The sequence below is a fragment of the Nansenia antarctica genome (assembly GCF_963989245.1).
Source record: "Nansenia antarctica genome assembly, chromosome: 5".
In the NCBI taxonomy this organism is placed as follows: Eukaryota; Metazoa; Chordata; class Actinopteri; order Argentiniformes; family Microstomatidae; genus Nansenia; species Nansenia antarctica.
In genome coordinates, this window is record NC_137690.1 from 70870370 (window position 1) to 70888022 (window position 17653).

At 42.3% G+C, this 17653-nt stretch overlaps 1 long non-coding RNA gene across 1 annotated transcript; it reads right to left on the reverse strand.

The window, feature by feature from the left end:
- Positions 1 to 9087: 9087 nt before the first annotated feature.
- On the reverse strand, positions 9088 to 16082 carry LOC308158542. The gene is made up of 3 exons (XR_013937462.1): positions 10400 to 16082; positions 9831 to 9908; positions 9088 to 9179 (listed from the first exon to the last, which is right to left on the reverse strand). It is a non-coding gene; the product is annotated as an uncharacterized lncRNA (long non-coding RNA).
- Positions 16083 to 17653: the final 1571 nt, after the last annotated feature.

A 17653-nucleotide genomic window follows, 5' to 3' on the forward strand; every position in this document is an offset into this window, starting at 1 on the left:
CGCATTACCGCCACCTACCGGACTGTGTTTGGACGGTATATTTGACAGGGAAAACTTAAAAATGGGGGGGGGGACAAATCTTGTCTATCAACCCAGGATCTTTCAAAATACTGTATGACCTGTTTGTCCATTTTAATTGCACTTCCTAATACACTCTCTACAGTAAACCCCAATTTGCTTCTTCTTCTTCTTCTTTTGAATTTTACAGCAGCTTGCATCCTTAGCGTTGCACTACTGCCATCTTCTGGATTTATCCAATTCCTACACTGTCCATCTCGTCGCAGTGTCCCAATATGTTTACATTCTTGTGTTAGGGTTCATATACTGTATATAAGTTTACTAGTATATGTTTATAAAAAAGTACACAGTTACATGCTAACTCCCCCTGTCTATATACCCCCCTGTGAATAGGCCATATAGTGTATATAAGTATAGATGTTCACATATTAGATACATTCTCAGATTCCTACCGATCACTTATCCCCCTATTTATATCCCCCCTATTTTATGTCTATTTATGTCTCATTCTTTTAAAATTATCTTAGGACTGTGTTTGTTGTTAGCACCTAGGGTTCACAACTTAGATATTCACACCGTAGGAATCCTGGGAACCAGATGCACATTTGTATATAATGTTTTGTGTACGTTAAAAACTGTTGTCGCGGTCACAAGTTAGAAAAAGGGTTTGACATGGAAATTACCAGCTCCTGCTGGAATGGATTTTTGAACATTCCATCATAATATTTAATTAATCATTTATTAATTCAGAATAAATCGTTTGAAAATAACAATTCACAAACAAAATCACCGCAGTTAAACATAATGGGAATTATTTATATAAATGATTATTATTAATGATTACAAATTACATAGTAGTGTGTGTATCAAAATAATGTAGTTTGGCTCTTCTCACTCTAATCATCGGAATTCAACCTCCCAATACAGCAATGATGTCATAATGCCCACGGTGACATCATAGGCCCCTGTATGATAGTACCATGGACACAACTCAACTGTCTCTCTTCGAGTGCAGCTGCTTTTTCAAGTTACTGGATGATTTTAGCTCTTTTCTTAAATATGACTAGGAAGTGTGCCACTATAGGTTTATTATTGGTTATTGGTGTTTTGGTGGCCCTCCACACTCTGGAGCTCCCGCATGGTGAGGTCCTTCTGGACACAGTCACGGCCCCCATGGTGCTCCGGCATTGGGCCAGCACCCCTCATCTCCAGGCGGACACCCACACAGCCAAGAGTGGCCTGGTCAACCGCCGGCCAAGCTGGATGACCGAACTCACTACGGTACAGGCTCACCAGAGGACCAGGGTGGCTAAGGCTACGAGACCCACCATCAGTGCCTCGCGTAGCCAACAACAACAACAACAACAACAACAACAGAAACTGCTATCTGTGTGGAGGGAGGTTGGAGAGGTTAATGGCGGGCCAGAGAGGACCCAACTGGCCACCACAGAGCACATTGCTAACGCTCACCAGAGGACCAGGGTGGCTAAGTCTACTAGACGACAACAACAACTCCAACAACAACAACAACAACAACAACAGAAACAGCTATCTGTGTGGAGGAAGGTTGGAGAGGTTAATGGCGGGCCAGAGAGGACCAACCTGGCCACCACAGAGGACATTGCTAACGCTCACCAGAGGACCAGGGTGTCTAAGGATCCAGACACGATCCGTGTATCTGACCTCACAAGTGGGGAGAGAGAGAAAGCCAACGGGGCTTGCTGGATGAGGAAGTTTGGAGAGATCCTTCTGCAGGTACAGGGATGTGATGAGGCAGTGGGGGTCTGAGAGGGGTAGAGGAGGGCTAGGAGAGAACACCACGTTTGTTATAATTCACATTACGATGGACAGTATTTGTAGTGCATCTAAGTGTGCATCGATATGTGTGTGTCACAACAATCTTCTCAAAAAAAGAAAAAACAACACCATTGAAAAGTCACCATTGACTACCGAGTCAATAATATTCAAGTGAAGAGAAGGAATTATATAACTACAGTTGATGAAGGGAAATCTTAACGCCAGAACAGCTATGAGGGGTCATTTGAGTAATTTTTAAAATATATATCTTTGCACTCGATCAAATTTCAGGACCCTCCTTTCATGACTTTTCCTAGATATGTGTGTTCTACCACCCAGTATCCTTACATTTTCAAAATCACATCAGGGTAAGCTAATATAAAGCTATTCTGCAGTTTTTCTGTGTAGGAAGCAGGCTAATTTAGAAGCGGACAACTAGTGGCCGTTGTGTGTAAATAGCAGTTTAGTATTGTAAAAAGTACAAGTGTCACAACTTCTCACGTCTCAACTTATTCCCGTGCTCCGTCAGTGGGCTCCTCATCTCCAGGTGGACACCCACGCGTCTCCAGGTGGACACCCACACGTCTCCAGCTCTCCAGGGGGACACCCACACGTCCCCAGGTCTCCAGGTGGACACCCACACGGCACAGAGGGACACCCACACGGCCCAGAGTGACGGCCTGTTCAACCGCTGGGGAAGCTGGATGACCGAATTGACAACGGAACAGGCTCACCAGAGGACCAGGGCTACGGCTACACCCCCCATCGTACGGACACCCAATATGGTGTACAACAACAACAACTGCTACAACTTTTTAGAGTTATTCCTATTTGGATTACTTTGGATGATTTTAGCTCTTTTTTAAATATGACTAGGAAGTGTGCTACTATAGGTTTATTATTAGTTATAGGTGTTTTGGTGGCCCTCCACACTCTGGAGCTCCCGCATGGTGAGGTCCTTCTGGACACAGACAAGCAAGACAACTGTTTTAATGTTCACAACAGACAAGGAGTGCGAAGAAGTGTGCGTTCATTATCCAACCAAACCAACTGTTTTCATGGTTTGGTGGAACGGTCTTCTCTTACTTTTTTCTTTCGTAAAAGGAGCAATAAACGAAACAATACATTGAATATAAATGTTAGTTCTACTTCTTGTTTTTCTATGATTATAGTGCTGCCAGTCCCCTGGAATAGCCCTGGCAGGGTACCGGACACACCACATAGACATATGATGACTAGAACACACCACATAGACATACGATGACTAGAACAGACCACACATCACACCACATCAACCATGGGAATAGTGCAATATTCTATAACTGTACAATATGTTTACATTCTTGTGTTAGGGTTCATATACTGTATATAAGTTTACTAGTATATGTTTATAAAAAAGTACACAGTTACATGCTAACTCCCCCTGTCTACCCGCTTGAGAAAGCTGACGTCTGCACTACTGCCATTCTCACACTCCCTCCAAACCGGCCACCTCTGTGGCATTGTGCTGTGTGATAAAACTGCACATTTTAGAGAGGCCTTTAATTGTGACCAGCACAGCTGTGCAATAATCATCCTGTCTAATCAGCATGCAGTGTTAATCAGTGTAGTGTAGGATGCTTGCACATGTCATTCACATGGAATCCTGAAACCAGTAGGGTAAGTGTAAGCCAAATGCAGATACTCGTTCCAAAAAACTTTATACAGCTCAAACACATAATGCTTAACACATAATGAATGTTTGGACTATGACCCCCCCCCAAACAGCTGATACTTCACTCAATAGTCACCAGTTCTAATTCCGGACTGTACAATTAAACACATCTCACAAGTGAATGATGATGTGCATTGCTGCAATAGTTTGTAATGAACAATTACATGTTTTGATTTGAGAGGTTTTAGACAGAGAGAGAGGTTTTAGAGAGAGAGAGTAGAGAATAAAGTAATTTATTTGTCCTTTTTGTGAATATAATATCCTATCCTAATCCGGATGTGAATGCATCTTGGGAACTCCCTGGAGTTTTAGGGATGTGATTCTACTATCCAGTTCATCCATGAATCCCTCATCCACAGACTCACTGTCCCCCTCGTGGCCGCCACCACCTCCTCCCTCCGTGGGTAAGAATATGTGCAGCTGCGTGCGTGCTGGGCCTGGGCTGAGAGGAGGCGACGGTTGTCTCGGGAGGCAAGGCTTCCCTGTCACTGTCAGCGCTCCCCCTTGTGGCGACTGGCGGTACTGCGCCACCAGGGGCCGGAGCTCCTTCTGTTCTGTGGCCGGTCTCCGTGAGGAGGCCCTCACCAGCTTAGACTTGGGTCTGATGGGGTGGGAGAAGTGCGTGTACACCGGCATGCAGCTCTGGCTCTGGCTCTGGGTCTGGGTCTTTCCTCCAGAGTCACATGACTTGCAGAGCGGCAGCGGTGGGGGTCGTTTCCTTAGAGGGGGGCGGCGGTTGCGGGAGAACCCCTCGACCACGGCGCGTTCTCCCAGAGTGAAGAGGAAGGGTTGGCTGATGCTGTGTGGACACAGTGTGGACGGGGGTCACAGTGGTGTGTGGGGGGGGATACACACAGATCAGACACTGAGACCTATGGTAACATGAATTGGACACTATCAAAGCAAAACCTCAAATCAAACAAGCTAGCTTTTGCAAATCAATGAATGTTCCTTGGTGAAAAAATCATTGGACTGTCATGTGTGTGTGTGTGTGTGTGTGTGTGTGTGTGTGTGTGAGAGAGAGAGAGAGAGAGAGAGAGAGAGAGAGAGAGAGAGAGAGGGAGGGAGAGAGAGAGGGGTGAGGCCATCTCATTGCTATATCATTTATTAATAATAATAATAATGGACATATTGATCTTTTACAGATACTATTCCAGCTTACTTTGGAATATGCCCACTGTGATGACAACGCATGCTGTAGCTCTGACGAACCAAGAAATCAAGAACAGGCTGAGGGAGGTGTGTTGTCAGGGTGTGTGTGTGTGTGTGTGTGTAAAGTGTTTTCATGCGAGTGTGTGAGTGCGGTGCCTTGCTCAGGTTTCTAGGTGATCCTCTAACACAAGGGTGACAAACTGAGACAACACAGTTACACTAAGTTGAGGATCACCTTCCACCTTATGGAAGGGTCTTTACAGAGCACCTGCAGTCTAATTTCATACAATACAAGTAAGTAAGTAAGTAATGTTTATTTCTATAGCACCTATCCTAGACCAGGGGTCACAAAGTGCTTTACATATATAAAAACATAATAAAAGAGCAAAAGTTAAAACAGGTTAAAAGAAATAGGCAAACAAGTGAAAATAAGAACAAGAAACAAATAACAAGTGTACAATAATGACAGGACACAAACAGACAGGCTTGGGGTACAAAATCTTGGGCCTTGATCAAATCATTACATTTAATTGATTCTAAATGTAATGCAATGTGTTTGTGTTTGTTTGGTCAAGCCTTGTTAAGCTTACCTTTCCCAGGTGGGCATTGCTGGCTAAAATCAATACTTTATATGATCTACTTTATTGTCCCTGGAGGGAAATTTGTCTTTCCCTCTGAGAGTAATAAAGTATATCCTATCTTATTACACCTAGGTGGTGGGCTGAACGCTCTAGTTATGTCGTAGATTTTCACAAACTTGTCTTTTAATCGCCTGTCTGCTCAGGGACATCGCTGGACACTCTAGTCGACAAACCAATCAGAATTCTTCATTATGACGGCGAAACGTAAACACTGGCTGTTAACCCTAGCAACCGTGACTGGATGTTAACCCTAGCAACCGTGCCTGGATGTTAACCCCTAGCAACCGTGACTGGACGTCAACCCCCTAGCAACCGTGACTGGGATGTTAACCCTAGCAACCGCCGGAGGAAATAAAAGAGATGTGATGAATAATGGAGTGTTTGTGTATGTTCGTTGTAAAGCTGTTAGTGGTTGCTGTGGGCCCCAGGCCGGTCCTAGAACTGCCTACATCTACAGGATCATCTTACCTGACTGGAGCCACAGTGGTCGGCCTGCGAGGGGCTGTAGTAGCTGCCGCCAGGGAAGGCAGGCGGAGAGGATCCCTGAGCCGGCCCACGCTGGACGGGGGGGGCACGGGGGGCACCGAGCTGGACAGGAGGTAGGTTCGGACGAGCGCTCGGCTCCTCAGCATGGCTCTCTGGTGACGCACGCCCCCCCCCGTGTCCAGGCTCAGGCCAGGAGAGGCTCCAAGGGTGCTCATGTCTCTCCCCTCTCCAGATATGCCGACTGCACAGACCCATCTGTGTACCGGCGCCCAGGAGCGGGGGCGGAGGTGGGGGGGGGGGGGGGTGGTTGGCAGCCGAGGCAGGGTATCAATGATGCATCCTCATTAAAGATGCATCAGTGAGGCGGGTCGGTTGGACAGCACCTCCTTTATCTCCTCTCTCCCTTTCCTTCTCCCCCGGGGGGGGGGCGCTGCTGTGCGCTGGTAAGCAAACTGGTAAGTACCGGTAGTCGCTCTTTGAGTAGAGGGCTGCAAGGGAATTTTCCTGGATGTACAGTGTAGTTTTTTTTTGCTTTGCCTGCTTGCATGCTCTCACATGTGAAGCGCATTGAATCACATCTTGTGAGAAGTGCGCTGTACAAATAAAACTTGATTTGATTTCTCCTTCCCAGGTCAGCTGACTCCCGTAGTGGGGGACAGGGGGTTCACAGCCAAGGTGATTTAGGTGTTTATGGAATAACATGGACACACAAACTTGAATATTTATTTTCAGGGATTTAGTTTCCAAAATCCTGCCTAAATGTCATTGTTGTTTTAACTCACAGTAGCTTTTGCTACAATTTGTCCTCATGACAATCCAAACACAGCCAAAGCTGGAAAGAAAAGTAGGGTTGTACCAAGTTAATTCCTTTTCATTTCTTTTTTTAACACTATTAAAACAATTATTTGTTGTAGATCTATTCTAGACCATGGACCTTTTTGTTTAATTTCTAATGGTTAAAAGGGTGGTGGTTTGAGGAAAAAGCATAAGATGTTCTACCAGCTGGTCTAGGCTGTGGCCCAGTATGGTTAACTTCTATATCACATTCTACAACAGCATGGACACTGGATTCTGATTGGCTAGCAACAGTGGTAAATATCCCAACAACCTTCAGTTCAGACCACATTTCCAGTATCAATGCGCCTCCCAATCAATCAGATTAGAACACCTGTGCTGACCTACAATGCAATGGTTGATCTTGTTTACTTTCCTTTTTTTTTTTTTTTTTTTTTTACATCTTAGAGATTTTAGTTCCTATAGTACAGTAATTCAGAAATACCAGTACTAGAAACAGGGAGGACTTGTTATTCCTTTTCAATTTGTGTTGTTGTGACTCTCAGCTAAGACCCAAACATCCCAACTGTATACGGTAGCTTGTATTGTTGAATAACATGGATATGGAGGATAAGATACAAGTGATTTGAACATTTTGTCTTTATTTCATTTAACTTTATTGAGCCAGTTACAGAGGTATATAGTTTTATCACCCATGGCTGAATTGTTATTGGCTAAGAAGGTGCTAATAAAAACATCTGATGGAGATTATTTGGGCATAAAAACAAAATCTCCATTTGGTCTAAATTGACAATGCTAAAACTGTGATTAATCACAGCCAAATATGCGATTAATCACAGCCAAATATGCGACTAACTCAAATGTTGTTGTTTTTTAACTGTACAAAAAAGTAGCCAGCCCTAAATGCATGGCGGTACAAGTTGCTGAGCTGAAAACAATAGTTTAATATTTGATACCGATAAGTGAAGTTTGGAACATTCCAAATTCCAAATCCACATTCCAATTCCATTCCATTCAAAATTCCTGCTTTGTTTACCTTTCACGAGACCGTAGACTTCACACACAATATCACAGCCATTACTAGCGTCTTTCCAGGACAATCTAATCAATCTAATCACTCACATCAGGTTAGGCCTGACACATAAGATAGTACTAAATAATGGCCCAACCTATTTGGCCGACTACTTTAGCCGGTTCAGTGACAGGCACAACTATGCAACCAGAAGAGGGAATACAGACTTTATTTTACCTAAATTCCGAACAGCAATGGGTACTAATATTTTTATTTACAGCAGCTTCAGAATGGAACAAGCTTCCAGTGGCCCTAAAAAGCTTAGAGGGAGAGGTAAGCTTTAAACGTGCAACAAAGAACTGGCTAGCCAGTGAAATGACAGAGTAGAAACACGTCATAGGTAGGGAGTGCAGGGAATTTGTGTAACTATCTATGTTTGGTTTTTATCATGTTCTGTAAATTTGTTTTATGGTAACGGTCTGTCCTGTCCTCAATCAGGGACCATGATGGAAATAAGCGCTTGCGCTTTATGTTTTTTATCCCTTGGAAACTATCTTTTTAATTCCACAATAAATCAAATCAAATCAAAATACACTGATGAATAAATAACAATCGTTTCCACAACAAAGTGCATAGGAGTTATGTTAAGGTCTGTGCAGTGTCTGACCCACTGTAACCCTAACCCTGCAGAGCCATGCCAGGGTACAACAGGTCAGACAAAACAAAGCCACCCCAGGTTCTGGTTCAGCGGCGGCGTATCCTCTGGCTCAGCTTAAGGGTTCTGGTTCACTGGCGTATCCTCGGGCTCAGCTTAAGGGTTCTGGTTCACTGGCGTATCCTCGGGCTCAGCTTGCACCCTGGACCGTCATCAGACGACAGGATACAGGATGACCTTGCGAGGGGGAGCATACCAGGACAACACACCTAAGACAACCTTCCAGAGGCCTCGGAGATGCAGGTGACCAGACACGGTGTAATTAAAGACAGATGAGTTCAGAAGTTCAGTGAGATGACCGACCGTATAAAGGGCCAATCCATCTACGCCGTCTGCCAGAACGTGTGTGAAATGTGTCAATGTAGCTCTATTAAAGATAGGTTACAGAACTTTTGTCACACGAGTCTTTACATAAAACTTGGCTTGAGCACAGGGAGCTCTTTTTTAAATCAGCACATTTCATGAAAATGTTTGTGTATTTTAGATCGCTCACCTAAGTCATGAGCATCGCCATGGGTCAAGAGATCTATATAGCAACATACTAAGTCGCGTGAAACAGTTAACTATCATACTTGGAATCTGATATTGGTACGTAGATAGCATCCCATGCAAACTTAATCTTAGTTAACCAACTTCTTAAAACAGAATAATATGATCTTTTTTTTTCTTCTTCTAGAAAATAAAAACTGGACAAAACTTAAAAGTTCAGACTTTTATTATGTTACTGTAGGGATTAAGACCTCCTCGCCCCACCCTCCCCCACCCTTCCCCACCCTTCCACTCCATGGACTGGACCGCTGGCTCCTCTGCTGGCTGGGTCCGGCGCTGCATCAGCATCTCCATCAGGATCTGTTGAGAATAAAGAATGATCAACCAAATGACCCACGATAGAACTATTGGATGACACACGCAGGGACACCACTATTTACAACGGTTAGGGTTAAGTGTTTTAGGCTATGGATAGATTGTTCAGGGTTCCCACATCTTCTGAAACATCAAATTCAAGCACCTTTCAAAGACTTTCAAGACTCAATTCCCTCAAATTCAAGGGCCCAACACGGCATAGTTTGAGACGGATCTAGATGAGAATTTATATAATAGGAACTATCCGCTCACAGACAACAATTAAAAAGAGAGGCTTGAATGTGTGAACACTAGATGGTCTCTTGCCTTCTCTACCACAGCACAGCAAAACAATATATTGTGAAATATGTGTGAAGTTTAGCAATACTGAGACTTATTTACTAGTTGACGAGCTAGGTAAAACATTTTTGAATATATATATTTTAAAAATCTTGAGAGAGAGAGGGGAATTCAAGCACTTTCAATGACCCATGACTATTTTCAAAAACTTTTAAGACCTTGATTTTGTTTTCTCAAATTCACAAACTTTCAAGAATTTTTCAAGAACCCTGTGGATGACACCCAGCGATCCCACTATTTACAAGGGTTAGGTTTAAGTGTTTCAGGCTAAGGATAGATTGTTGTACGGTCACTTACCAGGACATCCACATCCTTGCTCAGGATTGACCAGGCGGTCATGGGGCTCGGGTTTGTACAGACTTGTCTTCTGTTAATCTGCAAGGAATAAAACATGGCATCAATTATTGTCATTGTACACATCACTGACTACCTCCAATGGCAGGACATGGAGACTAAACAGAGATTGGGACAGCACACCAACCAATATGTAACTTAAATAAAGATGAAAACATAACAAAATAACCGGTCCCCAATGGACCTATCGCTAAGCCACGGCCCCAAAATAGAAATTGTCCAATCATATCACAGAAAAAGTCACTACAGGCAGAAAACTCTGACAAACAACTCGCTAACGCAATATTCTTGTCATCTTTAAAAAAAAAACATGTCTATTACTTGCTGTGGTAAATCAGAAATCAGAAACTTGCCAACTCCCGCCATTGTAAGTCACTGAATGTCATTCAGTCAGTCACTGTCAGTGAAGCGTTGTTTGTTTGTCTGAGTTTTCAAAGGGGGCGTGGCTTAGCGATAGGTCCATTCCAGAGAGGGACCAGTACTAGCAGTGATATCTGCGGCAGGTTGCGTACCATATGCTGCTGGCAGAAGATCTTCAGCCTCCCTCGGCCGCGCCAGGCTCCTGTAGCAAGAGAACAATGATGAGCTGGAAGCTAGGAACTGGACCAAAGGACCACCACACACACACCTACGCCAAAGACAGTGGATCGATATGGGAACTACGAGTAACTACATATAACTTTAGTGGACAACTGAAAATGGTCAGATTTTTTGTTTTTATTACTATTTATTTGCTTAGTTATTTCGAATATTTTTTAAAATATTTGAAACATACTTTGACCAGCTATAAAAACCATCACGGTGCAGGCATGCACTATTAGCTCAGTGGGAAATGCAACACTGGAGAAAAAAAATAAAAACTGGGGGGGCTGAATAATATTAAAACTTTCCCTATTGGTTCTTCACATAATTCCCTGCCGTTTCACATGTTTGTTCTATTCCAGCACGTCTGATTAAACTAATCAGGGACTGTGTGATGTGACGACTAGTTGAATCAGGCGGTGTGCTGTAATAGCACAGAGATGTGCAAGGCTTCGGGGGGTTACACACAGATCCGACAACAAAACTATCCATTAATAAAAAAATAAAAAATAAAAAAAACACCCCAACACGATGGGTGCATTTCGACTATGTTCTTCACTTTTGCCAAGAGGACAGGACATAATAGCCATGACATCAACCATGCACATAGTACTTGTAGAAAGAAAAAACGGTTATAAAGCAAGGTAAGCTTGACTTGGATTACGTAGAGTAGAGTACTGTTATTGCAAACCCCCTAAAATGTCAGGAGTTGCACCTACGAGGACACGTTCACCTTATACATCATGATGGGCATTTTGAGGCGTCAGGTCTGGCAGTTGGGAGGGGGGCATCGCCCCTCCTGCGGCGGCCGTGGGGCCGTAGGGTTGTTCTGGCATCACACTCCAGAGAGGGACACTGAGACGGAGCATTGTGACTCGAGAAGGGGGAGGGGCTTCAGAGGGGAAATGGATCACAGTGCAGACAGACACATTCCACAGCCGTACGGCTGATTTAGATCACTTGTAGGCCTCTACACAAGACGCTTAGTCAGACATGGCAGCTAGGCACCGCCGAGTTAACACTCAGACTACTGCAGAGACACTTCACATACAAGCTACGTAAACCGGGTGGCTGCCACAGTGTTCATGACCTGGGCAGCACCCTTCACAAAATGGCTGGCTGGCTGGTCACTGGCTTGAAGACGTCATAGATAAGACAGGAGGTCTGGCGATACGAGGTAAAAAAAAGAAGAGAAAATGGCTGCCATTTTGGACATTGCCACAGATGTTTGAAAAACACAATAAAACTAACAGTGCCGTCTCATGGCAGTTACCACAATGAAGCAACAAGTGTTTTATGCTTATGCTTAGAGGATTGAGGATGTGCATCAATCTCCCTCTACAAACCCCAACCTCCCCTGACCAACTTGATGACCTACCAAGATACAACAGCAGGGACGAGGCACAACGAATCTGCCCATTTTTTAAATATTGTGCTATGCAAGACTGTTCTATAGACCTAGATCGGTCTTATTTTAGCTGTGAGTGTAGTCCAAGTTTAGGTAGCAAGATGAAGCAACATTAAGACTGATTTACCTCATGTCCAAAAAGTTAGACTGCCTACCCCGAGGCTAAATTTGATCTAAGACCCATGTTGACATTCCAAAAGCTGACTGGCTGACTGGTGATATAAAAATAAATATTAATATTTACTTTAGACTGAATTTTTGGACATCTCCAAAATTAAATGTATCCATGCAAATATGCTTATATATATATATAGTTAATTGGCAACTAGTTCAATTCACATGTACTTTTGGTCTGTTCAGTGTCTTACCTTCAGTGCTATTGGCCACTGACACAACTGTAGAACATTATGTAACCACAAACTTTTGCTATTAGTGAAGTAATTTCAACTAGCTAGAAAGCTTAAAACAAAGTTAAGACTTGCCAAAATGAATATTGGAGATGTTATAAAACTAGGTAGTTCTGAAACATCCTAAAACAGTGGCATCTCAGCTGTTGTACCTGTACCCGTACCCGGTTAAACTACTAGGCCATCGTCTGATTAGAAGTGCAAACATTTGAGAAAGTAACCCAAGACGTACTAAGAGTTGGCCACACAGTGACACCAATGATTAGGCCAACAAAACAACCCACAACTCAAGTCAACTTGCACCGTCTCGGCTAACCAGTCACACTGTTGCCAAGTAATGGCACATTGGCACTTCTTCTTCTACTTCTTCTACTTCCATCGTCAACATTTTCATCTCCTGAGAAATCCATGACCCTCTTTATTCCTTACATCACTTCCTCACAGAAGGTGATCAATGACAGGTTAATCATTTTAGTCCAACCTAACATTTCACAGTTTTCACAAGTATATTACTAACAGTTAAGACCTTCCTTTATGTCCTACAGAATCAATTAAACTTTAAAAAAAGGTAAAGATGTGATCCAACACAACCAGGAACATCTGATGTAGGTTACTGTCTGATGAGACGTACGGGCCTGGAAAAAACAAGATGTACTATAATAATATAGTAATAGGCCTAGTACCTGACAACAATCAGATGAGCCAAGCCTGAAACAGGACAAACACAAGTATATTGTTGTGAATACAAAATCTGCTTGAGATTTTTGTGCGTTTGTTTCCTTTGAGTTTTGCCACACAAAAGCCTATATTGAGCACACTGATAAGTAGGCAATCTACATGCCAAAGTTGCAGTCTGAAATTACAGTTCTAGTTGAATCTCTAATTCTCATGTCCAGTCACCATTCTTCAGCTTGTAAAAATTGTGATCTTCAGAAAACAGAATGAAATATAGCCCATTCTTTTTATTACGCTACTCTAATCCATTACGCTAGTCTAGGCTAAAATGCTCAATGAGTCCAAGAAAAAAGCTCATATATACAGATCTGTTCCGATGATTTAATGTCATCACGAAAGACTTTGCTTCTTGATAAAGTAACTGTCATCCAAACATGGAGGTACACATGGAAACTATATCCCACCCGCAACGAACCCAAATAGCACAACCTATATACAAATCCAGCCCCAAAAGATCCAGTTTGTGACGCATTTGCACATTGTCAGAGGTCATTACAGCTTGAAAAAAGAAAAAAAAAGTACTTGCAGAGTTGTATCCAACTGAACTGACTGAAAAGTCTGAGTACACGTCTGCTCGAGTCGTACTACTGATGAGCCAGTGACACAGCCGTCCACATACAGTTCGTTTCATACAGAGACCAGTTGGAGTCGGAGTCGGAGAAATGGAGGACAAAAGTACCACACACTGCACAAGCAAAAGACACACATGTTGCCACGAGATCCACATACAGAGGGAGGATACGAGGAGTCTGCACTGTGATTCCATTGGTCAGAAGAAGTGTGATGCCAGAAACCCTTGGTTGTCGTGTCGTCAACGTCACATGAGGTAAGTAGAGCAGTTAAGGAGGAGGAATGTCATTTTTTTTTTTTCATAAGTCATAAACATAGAACACTTACCTTCTCAGCTGATCTGTAAGCATACCTCTCGCTGCAACACAAGTCCAGGCTCAACTGTCCACTGACTTCTGCTGTACTACTCATCATCATCCTCAACGTAACCCAACTGCCGAATGGAGGCCTCTACTGTCGAACGGGGCAGGCTGGCTGGCGGCCCGCCCTTATGCACAGCTACTGCACCCCCATGCACTCAAGACACATTGACAACAAGACAGACAAACTTTTTCTTTTCACTCCTAAAAAAAGGCGGACGAGTCCGAGTCCCCTCGTGTCTGACGAGGGGTGAGGGGACAACACAGGGACGGAGGGACGGACGTCCTGCCATAGGTTTTCGAGCAGTTTTACTGCTTACTACATAGCACTGGCAGCATGATCCACATCCATGACCCAACGCCAGGACAAAACTGTTCTTCTAGACATTAACTCACTTACAAGTTGACTTAACTAACTTAAGTAAGACTTAACTTTCCCCCCCTGACAGATTCCAATTAAGAGGAACTTGTTCAAGGAAACACTGTTCTAGACATTAACTCAAGTTGACTTAACTAACTTAAGTAAGACTTAACTTTCCCCCCCTGACAGATTCCAATTAAGAGGAACTTGTTCAAGGAAAATATAAAGCATTTAAAGCTGCGCTGTTTAACCATTTCCAGCAACTTTAGAAATACAGATAGGTACAAATGTAATTTAAATCATCTGTCTGTGAATCTAGATAACTTCATTCAATCTGCAAAATAGAATATTGTTATAAGGTGTCTCAAATTAAGCAACCTCAGGTGTTTTAGGATATAATTTGCCACAGACTACACAACATTGTGGTTGTGATTTAAAGGCATGTGATCATTCTATTGCAATATACTGCAAACACAGGACTGTATTCCATATTGCTGCCTCTGCATAGCATGTTCCTGTGTCGGGCTAGTTGACTTGGTAATTGTCTAGCACAAGCTCGCTAAGATACCAACACACAAAGGAGCTTAATAATAAACCCTGAAGTGCACAGCATTCATCATTGGTAAGGTCCTGAGGAAATCTTGACATGGTGACTTTGGCGACATTTAATGTGGATTTCAATGCTTAAACGTTCAAGTAAACAAAAAGGTGTGTCCGCAGAAATAATAGAAATGACCCACTGAAAGAGTCAGCGAAGTTAAGCGAAAGGTGCAACAATATCCAGTAGCGGCATTCAACCTAGATGAGAATAAATGATTTGTTGTTTAAATGTTTAGCAAAAGGCCACTCAAAAGATATCCATAAACTGACATTTGAAAACACCTTAAGCAAAAGCAATGGGCATGTAATTGACGGTGGGGCTACTCTGTCAGTTGTCAATAATTCTGTTGATGCAGAAGGAAGGTTGTTGAGCGACGGACAATTAACAAATTCAGTAAGCGACTGACAACTAACAAATTCAACACGTATCTGAATAGTAAGTATTACGCAAATTTTAACTGCCTGCTAATATTTATTATTTGATGCTAGTCAGCACAGGTCTAATTTAACATTTGATTATATGTCAATATTTACAGCTCTATAACAGATATAATTCTGTGCCATCTTAGTTAAATATAGGATTTAAGTATGGGGAGATGTTTTCTTCCTTGACTAGCCAGATGCTAGTAGCTTCGTATACAGTTTTACATGATCAAGAGTTGATCGACACCTCAAAACCTGGTGATTATTATGACGGGTGGCTTGGAAAGACTTGCTGGGGCTGGAAATATCAGAGAAAAGGACAGTCAAGATTCTCCCAGGACCTTAATCATTAGTCTAAGAGCTGTTCTGGCAGACATGGTTATGCCACTGAAACAAACCTGACACACAGGCCAAAACACAAAGTCCAGCTTTTTGATCCTGTTGGGCTGCGATTCACACTTCTGTTCTATTCATAAAAAACTTATTTTTAACAACTGGCGTCCTCTTACATTATTCAATATTGACTTAATTGACTTAAATAACTGCCCAGTCATCACAGATGCATGATGGTCTTCACCAGGTTGGCCTGTTTACCATTCTGTGGGCTAAAGCTACAGAGGAATAAACTGTGTCCAGTGCTATCAAGGTTTTTCGTGGGTTGGAAATCTTTCCTTACACCCTGCAATCTTTAAGATGGCCAAACCTGTTAAAGAAGAAATATACAGAACACAAACATACAGAAATAACAGTTTAAAGTTCTCATGTTTACAGTAATTTCTCTGATCAGAAAACACATGCAGGACAGCTAGCCTCCGTGTAGGTGCTGCACGTGGAGATGGTACAGGAGCCAATTGAATCCATATAACATAATTAAGTTGACTGATGTCGATTCTAATGTATTGGGAGTGGAAACGAAACTGGATGATTTTCCTCTTCATTGAGATATAATAGGGACTCATGGTTTCTCCTCCCAAAAAAATTTCACCATGGTTTTCTTGGTTTACATTTTCTCCACTATCAGTCATCATTCAGTGATTAATCCCTAACATTGTTAAAAAAAATAATGATAATAAAAATTGTTTCGCTGTACTTCCAGTTGGTGGCAGAAATTTACCCTTTGGTCCAGTCTCTAACAAAGAGATGTCTGAAGAGCTATGTTTGAGAACTGCTTACAAGAAGAAAAAAAATAGACAAAAAGCTATTATTGTAGACAAAAAAACTGAGCTATTTCCATTTAGAATATTTTCTTTCTCTGAAGCAAAGTGCTTCGATTGGTGACAAAGTGCCACTTGTTTGTAAACGGTTACTCCCAGAGGCCCCTGCATTTACATGAGCAAACAGGCATTAAAATAACCTGCATGTTCTATAATACAGCAGATAAACCGCCGTGAAAAAAATCTACAGGGATTGTGGAATGATGGCTTCCCACCAACGTTTCCATTGGCGACGGTATTAGCATATTGATTTCTCCGCCCGGTGTGACCACTTATCAAATCGTAACTCATTGTAGAAAGTAAGCTAATCAATACTATACGTAGCATATATGTATTATTACCTATTCACTTGACATTCTCTCAATGGTCTAGATAGCAAATTTTGTGATGGAAGCTAGCTAGTGTAAACAACGGTCATTGTAATTGCGATTTCCACTTGTGGCCACAAGGGGGCCAGATTTCACATGTAGCTCCTTTAAGTGGTACCTAATAATAATAATAATCTTAAAAAAAAAAACTCTACAGTTCACATTGGAGGCTACACTGTACATTTTCTTCCGAATTGTCAAATGCTTGAGGAGCGAAGAGCAGGAAACCAAGCAAGAATTTAAAAAAAAAAGTGATCTTAATTACTTAAAATCAGGCCCAACCCCATTTCATCGCTTGCCGACCACTTAGCCCTACCCCTCTGTTTTGCATGTTCATGCGTAGAGGTAGGGCGAAGTGGTAGGGCTACATGGCCCTCCAAACTGAGTTCAGAGGCACACTCCAAATGGAGTGTTATGCGAAATCTCCCAGAATACCTTGCGAATCATTGGAAAGATAGTAGTTAACACACAAACAATTATTTTCCTTAATTTTTTCCTTAAAATAATTCCTTAAATAATAAAGCTTTAGAAATTATGATAACCATTGTATTTAATGTCATTTCAATGTATTAGACCTTTTCTTCATAACAAACAACCAAAAAAATCACTAGTATGCTGTTCTCTAGCTAGCTAACATTACAACATTGTTTTAAGGCTGATTTGTGCTTGATAGTCCCGAATTTTGACATTTCTCCCCTTTGATGGCATATGACGCCGAAATGTAACTTAAGTCCAGCTG